The 7,500-nt window shown below is 55.7% G+C and overlaps 1 non-coding gene and 1 pseudogene across 1 annotated transcript; both read left to right on the forward strand.

Moving 5' to 3' along the window:
• The first annotated feature begins 853 nt into the window (after window positions 1-853).
• LOC139112954 (5.8S ribosomal RNA) lies at window positions 854-1,008 on the forward strand. Its single transcript, XR_011547549.1, has one exon. It is a non-coding gene; the product is annotated as a 5.8S ribosomal RNA (ribosomal RNA).
• Window positions 1,009-2,381: 1,373 nt separating this feature from the next.
• LOC139112950 (large subunit ribosomal RNA) overlaps window positions 2,382-7,500 on the forward strand; it is a 7,627-nt pseudogene continuing 2,508 nt past the window's right edge.

The following is a 7,500-nucleotide window of genomic DNA, read 5'->3' on the forward strand; positions in this document are numbered from 1 at the left end:
TCACGCGCCGCCAACGGTGGCGTGCTGCGGTGTGCGCCGCATTCGTCGTATAAGAGAGGATTGTCGGTCGGGACGAGTGTGTCGAGATCTCGAGCTCAAAGCGAGAGAGGACCCCGGGCATATTGTGGAGAAGAAGAGATTCGAGAGTTGTACGCATTGCCGTATTACGCTCTTTGCATTCTCTCTCTCTCGTTTCCTGCGGAGATTCTCCGACTCTCTGTCTCTCGCGCGCTTCGAACGACCCGTTGCGCGGACCACCGCGCTCAGCGCGCCCCTAGCCGGGGCTAGCGCGGCCGGTTGGTCTCGTTGTGCGAATCCAGGAGGAGCGCGAAGGTGCATCTATATGCGCGCCCGCTCGCGGATCAGGATCGGTGAGAAGGAGACTACGGAGGCGCGCTCGCGCGCTGCCTCTATCTCCGCGATTCGGACGCGTTGCGGTGCGCGCGAATGCGCCGCGTACCGGTGGTAACCTATGCTGCCGCGTCGTCGTGCGCGCCGGGCGAGGAGTGGAGAGTGCGACGATTCTCGCCGCTGCTCTTCCTCCGGTCCCGCGCGCGCGCGATCGCGCGCGCTGAAGGGTTCGTCGAATATGCTAGTCATTTTCGACCCCGATGGTTTTTCAAAGAGTTCCGCCCCGGCTCTCGCTTCGCGAGAGACGCAACCTCTTGGTTTTCGCACCGCGCCGACAACCGACCTCTCCCTCTCTCTCCATTATTGTGCCGTAGCCCCCGTAACAGGGGCGGCGGTCCGCGTGCTCGGACGCGCGGCCAGGCTGATCGAAGGGCCAAAACGAAGAAGACGCACATTGTTGTCTATTCCTTGATAGAGCGTACTTGGTGCGCGAAGGAACGATTACCCTGAACGGTGGATCACTTGGCTCGTGGGTCGATGAAGAACGCAGCTAATTGCGCGTCAACTTGTGAACTGCAGGACACATGAACATCGACATTTCGAACGCACATTGCGGTCCACGGATACAATTCCCGGACCACGCCTGGCTGAGGGTCGTTTTATCGAAGACAAACTGCTTGCGCGCGCCGTTTCGACGGCCGCGTACGAGCGATTCGTTGGACGTTCGCCCGATCGCGGCGGCCGGCGAGAGAGTTATACCCGCATCCACGAGAAAAGAGAAGAGAAGCGAGGAGTCGTCGATGACGCCTTCCCCGGGGTATCAGGCACACTACGCACGCTATCCACGCGGCGAGTTGCTGGATTCCATCAGGGTTTTACGAAGGCTCTCGCGCTCTCTGCGCGCGCTCTCTCTATACTCGCGGAACGGCGGCGTACTCGCGCGCCCCCGTTGGGCGTCGTCCGAAATAACGAGGTTTGAGGGTCGAACGAATGAACGACGACCGACCGAAAGATGCGATCGAGAATCGCAGAGAGACGCACGCACGCACACACGCACGGGAGGGAAGGACGTGCGCGGTGGTGATAAACGTGGCGAGCTCTTGCAAGGAGTTTATACGTTATACGTATATACGCGCCGAACGAAAAAGAGTAGATCTGCCTCTCGCGCGCCGCCGCCCGGAGTGAAACAAGCCGACAATTCGTTCGCGCTTGTACTCCCGGAAGGTGGCCTGTGTGCCGCGCGCGCGCGGATCCAAGGCTGATCCACGGAGAAGTAGTTCATAAGGAGCGCGGAGAACCGAGTTTGAGTTTTCCTCTCCTTCTTCGAATGAAGATCGGAGAGGAAAACCGCGAGATAATCGCGCGCCTCCTCGTTCTCCTTCTGCACAGAGCGCATATCGTCGCTTTACCGCCGCCAACGCAAAGGAAACTCGAGAGGAGGGATTTTAGAGATATATACGACGAAGCAAAGATACGAGAGAACCTGACCGTATTATAAGAGAGAGAGTGGTCGTCGCCGCTGCAGCTGCTGCCGGCCGCCGCCGCAGTCGCGTTGCCGACGCCACCACGACGCGCAAACCGGCCTCCGACGTTCGCGTCGGGCTGGCTGGCCAGTTGTCGTCGTGGTCGGTTGGTTGGCGCGCGCGGGCGCGCGGATCGCGGCGCGGTTGACGCAACGTCGACGAAAGACCACCACGCTCTCGCGGTTGTTCTCTCTGCCTCGTTCGTTTTCTCATTTTCCCTTCGTCTCTTCTTTCAAATATTTTGCGTGCACCGATCGCCCCCTGCGCAGCAAAAGTGTGTGCGAGGTGAGAGATCGCGCGCGGGTCGACCGCGCGTGTTCCCGAGTCCACGAAAGCGCTATGTATGGTAGCAGCTCTTGACCGGGGCACGCGGCGTAGTCTAACCAAGCGCTCGCGCGCGGCGTTTCGCCGCGTTGCGTTTCTCTTTTCTCTCGCGTCGTCGTCGTCGTCGTCTCGCCTTCTTCGTATTATATATATATAGTACAGCCTCACGACAATTTCTTTTGACGACCTCAGAGCAGGCGAGATCACCCGCTGAATTTAAGCATATTATTAAGCGGAGGAAAAGAAACTAACCAGGATTTCCTTAGTAGCGGCGAGCGAACAGGAAAGAGCCCAGCACCGAATCCCGCGGTTCCGCCGCAGGGAAATGTGGTGTTTGGGAGGGTCCGCTTATCCCGAGGTGCCGCGTCGCGTCCAAGTCCATCTTGAATGGGGCCACTTACCCGCAGAGGGTGCCAGGCCCGTAGCGACCGGTGCGCGTCTCGGGAGGATCTCTCCTTAGAGTCGGGTTGCTTGAGAGTGCAGCTCTAAGTGGGTGGTAAACTCCATCTAAGGCTAAATACGACCACGAGACCGATAGCGAACAAGTACCGTGAGGGAAAGTTGAAAAGAACTTTGAAGAGAGAGTTCAAGAGTACGTGAAACCGTTCAGGGGTAAACCTAAGAAACCCAAAAGATCGAACGGGGAGATTCATCGTCAGCGACGCTGGCTTCGCGTCGGTGGGCGATGCCCGCGGGGCCTCACGGCTCGCGCGCGGGCACGCTGCCGCGCGCCGATGTCCGGCGTTTTCGTCGTCGTGCACTTCTCCCCTAGTAGAACGTCGCGACCCGCTGGGTGTCGGTCTACGGCCCGGGTGCGGTGTCTGACGCGTCGCCGGTAACACGGCACGCCGTCAAACCCTCGGTCGCCCGGCCGGCTGCCCGGCGGTACACGCAAGGTATCAGGCCGCAGCTCTCACACGCGCGGGAGTGCGTCGAGGCCGTCGCAAGCGCGCGCCACGGTACACGGAGGCTTACGGACCTAGCGCCGTCACCGGTCCTGGCCCGCTGTTGGTCGTACGGTTAACCTTCGACAGGCCTGCAAACGTTCCCTGGGGCAACTCGGGGGACCGATACCGGTCGGCGACGCTACTGCTTTGGGTACTCTTAGGACCCGTCTTGAAACACGGACCAAGGAGTCTAACATGTACGCGAGTCATTGGGATCAGCGATACCTAAAGGCGTAATGAAAGTGAAGGTCGGCCCTGGTTGTCGACCGAGGGAGGATGGGCCGCGTCGCGATGCGGCTCCGCACTCCCGGGGCGTCTCGTTCTCATTGCGAGAAGAGGCGCACCCAGAGCGTACACGTTGGGACCCGAAAGATGGTGAACTATGCCTGGTCAGGACGAAGTCAGGGGAAACCCTGATGGAGGTCCGTAGCGATTCTGACGTGCAAATCGATCGTCGGAACTGGGTATAGGGGCGAAAGACTAATCGAACCATCTAGTAGCTGGTTCCCTCCGAAGTTTCCCTCAGGATAGCTGGCACTCGGCCGTTCCGCACGGAACGCGCGCGAGTCTCATCTGGTAAAGCGAATGATTAGAGGCCTTGGGGCCGAAACGACCTCAACCTATTCTCAAACTTTAAATGGGTGAGATCTCTGGCTTTCTTGAACTATGAAGCCACGAGCATCTCGGATCAGAGTGCCAAGTGGGCCATTTTTGGTAAGCAGAACTGGCGCTGTGGGATGAACCAAACGCAGAGTTAAGGCGCCCAACTCGACGCTCATGGGACACCATGAAAGGCGTTGGTTGCTTAAGACAGCAGGACGGTGGCCATGGAAGTCGGAATCCGCTAAGGAGTGTGTAACAACTCACCTGCCGAAGCAACTAGCCCTGAAAATGGATGGCGCTGAAGCGTCGAGCCTATACTCTGTCGTCAGCGGCAAGTGGGGCGGCCGTGGGCAGGGCGTGGGTAACTCCTCGCCCGGAGCTTACAGGCCGCCACGAAGCCCTGACGAGTAGGAGGGTCGCGACGGTGTGCGCAGAAGGGTCTGGGCGCGAGCCTGCCTGGAGCCGCCGTCGGTGCAGATCTTGGTGGTAGTAGCAAATACTCCAGCGAGGCCCTGGAGGACTGACGTGGAGAAGGGTTTCGTGTGAACAGCCGTTGCACACGAGTCAGTCGATCCTAAGCCCTAGGAGAAATCCTATGTCAATGACGGCGTACGATACTCTCGTTGTCGCAGAAAAGTCTCGCGCACACAAAAAGCGCGCGCACACGCGAGTGTGCCGTCGCGCGCGGTGAGTGAACTTTGACACACGCCCGTCGGGCGAAAGGGAATCCGGTTCCTATTCCGGAACCCGGCAGCGGAACCGCATACAATTCGGGCCCTCGTAAGAGTGTTCGTCGGGGTAACCCAAAATGACCTGGAGACGCCGTCGGGAGATCCGGGAAGAGTTTTCTTTTCTGTATAAGCGTTCGAGTTCCCTGGAAACCTCTAGCAGGGAGATAGGGTTTGGAACGCGAAGAGCACCGCAGTTGCGGCGGTGTCCGGATCTTCCCCTCGGACCTTGAAAATCCAGGAGAGGGCCACGTGGAGGTGTCGCGCCGGTTCGTACCCATATCCGCAGCAGGTCTCCAAGGTAAAGAGCCTCTAGTCGATAGACTAATGTAGGTAAGGAAGTCGGCAAATTGGATCTGTAACTTCGGAATAAGGATTGGCTCTGAGGAGCGGGGCGTGTCGGGCTTGGTCGGGAAGCGGGTCTGGCTGACGTGCCGGGCCTGGGCGAGGTGAACTATCGGCGTTCTCGCGCCGGTTCAGGGATCCGAGCTCGGTCCCGTGCCTTGGCCTCCCGCGGATCTTCCTTGCTGCGAGGCTTCCGTGGCGGCGCGAGCCGTCGTGGTCGTCCTCTTCGGCCGCCATTCAACGCTCAGCTCAGAACTGGCACGGACTAGGGTAATCCGACTGTCTAATTAAAACAAAGCATTGCGATGGCCCTCGCGGGTGTTGACGCAATGTGATTTCTGCCCAGTGCTCTGAATGTCAACGTGAAGAAATTCAAGCAAGCGCGGGTAAACGGCGGAGTAACTATGACTCTCTTAAGGCGAGTCAGTGGTCGTGGATACTAGACCCTGGATTCGTAATCTGGAGACCCGAGTTCGGGTCCCGCCAGGGTGGCGGTGTACCCGAGGTGTTTTTCTCGGGGATCTGGATGCGGATTCGGGGAAAGGGACGCCATGGCTGCAGGATGCGCCCGGAATTTTCGGAGGGGGCCATCAAGTCGAACCCCTAATGAGAAAATTAGGGCTCGCCACCTGACTATCCTGTCTAGGCAGTGAGATGTCAGGTAAGAGGGATCTCGGCGCCACCGAGCCTTGGGGTTGCCAGCCCCTCCGCTCGTATAAGTTGGCCCTGTCACACAAAGAAACCAAGCCTCGGATACCAGCGGGGAGCCCTCAGGCTCTTCCGCACCAACACTACCCTCAACAGCAGGACCATCCAGTTACCGGTGCGAATTTCCGGGATGCAATAGAAGCTTCCCCACCAACCGAGGAAGAGGCCAACACCAACAAAAAGCACACAAGGACGAATATGATGCACGCCTCCAGGTGCCAAAAGATAAAGCCAGATGGACGGAAGAAGAAATGACAATGATGGCCAGAAAAGAAGCACAGTTGATGAAATCTAACACACCACCTAGATTCATGAACCAAGAACTAGTGCGATGCTTCCCAGATCGAACAGTCGAGGCGATTAAGGGAAAAAGAAAGCAACTGGCCTACCGAAATCTGGTGACAGCGCTGCTAGATGAAGAAGACGCTGGAGAAGAAGAAATAATAGAGTATCCGAATACTGAGGAAACAGATGTCGCGGAGGAAAATATTCTATTCTAAAATACCTAGAATCATTACGAAAACCAAGATGCGAGGGATATAACACAGAACAGCTCTGTAAAATCATTAGAGAAGCAAGGTCCTCTGGTAAAGAAACAACGCTACAAAAAGCAGCGCTGTACATCAGAGAAACATTCCATCTACCTCCAAAAAGAAGGAAGAAACCTCGACAAACCACAATCCAGGCCGAGGAAAATAACAGAAAAAGAAGAAGAAGAGAATACGCAGCCACCCAGGAACTATGGAAACGAGATCGAAAGAGATGCGTAAGCAACATACTTGAGGATCTAAATAATGTCGCACAACCACCTAGAGACATTATGGAACCATACTGGTCAGCAGTAATGTCCACAACAGCTGACCAAAGACCAAGTATACGCAGATCTCAAAACCATGAAGGAATATGGTGTCCAATCACACAAGAAGACCTGAAATGGGGACGTCTATCAAATACAACAGCGGCAGGCCCGGATCAAATATCAGCGAGGCTCTTGAGATCAGTTCCAAGCGAAGTCCTGATTAGAATATTTAATCTGATCATGTGGTGCGGGGACTTACCTGAGGACTTGCTGAAATCAAGAACAGTCTTCTTACCCAAGAAGAAAGACCCAGAAAGTCCGGGAGACTTCAGGCCGATTACCATACCATCGGTATTAGTCAGGAGCATGCATAAAATCCTGGCAAAAAGGATGGACACCACTCTAGACATCGATCCACGACAACGAGCTTTCCGTAAAACAGATGGGTGCGCGGACAACACCTTCCTACTGGATACTCTCTTGAGAGCACATAGAAGATACTTCAAGCCCCTCTATATGGCTTCCTTGGACGTTGCAAAAGCATTCGACTCCGTCTCGCATGAGGCAATAGAGGCAGTGCTGATGAACGCAGGAGTGCCAATAGCGATGGTGCGATATCTAAGAAAGATATACCAAAGATCTAGCACAATACTAGAAGGTGAAGAATGGATCTCACGTCCAATACATCCACAGAGAGGAGTGAGACAGGGTGATCCTCTCTCTCCGATCATCTTTAATGTGGTAACGCACCATCTGCTTCAAAAAGTCTCAAAGGACATAGGAGTGCGATTAGGCGAGACGCTGATTAATGCGGCGGCATTCGCGGACGACATCCTACTGTTCGCATCAACATCTAAGGGACTTCAACAACTGATAGATGAAGTATCAACCGGCCTGGAGGAATGCGGCATGAAACTGAATCCAGCGAAAAGTATTACCTTATCTCTGAAAGTGGCCCCACATATTAAGAAAACGGCAGTAGATGAAACATCTATATTCACCGTCTACGGGCAGAGACTCACGCCAGTCAAACGAACAGACCAATGGAAGTACCTAGGAATACAATTTACACCTGAAGGCAAAAGTCAATGCAAGCCAATGGAGATGCTACAGCCACTACTCAATAAGATCACGAGAGCTCCATTGAAGCCGCAACAGAGACTGTTCACACT

The sequence above is a fragment of the Cardiocondyla obscurior genome, unplaced genomic scaffold, assembly GCF_019399895.1.
Source record: "Cardiocondyla obscurior isolate alpha-2009 unplaced genomic scaffold, Cobs3.1 scaffold73_0_88197, whole genome shotgun sequence".
Classification (NCBI taxonomy): Eukaryota; Metazoa; Arthropoda; class Insecta; order Hymenoptera; family Formicidae; genus Cardiocondyla; species Cardiocondyla obscurior.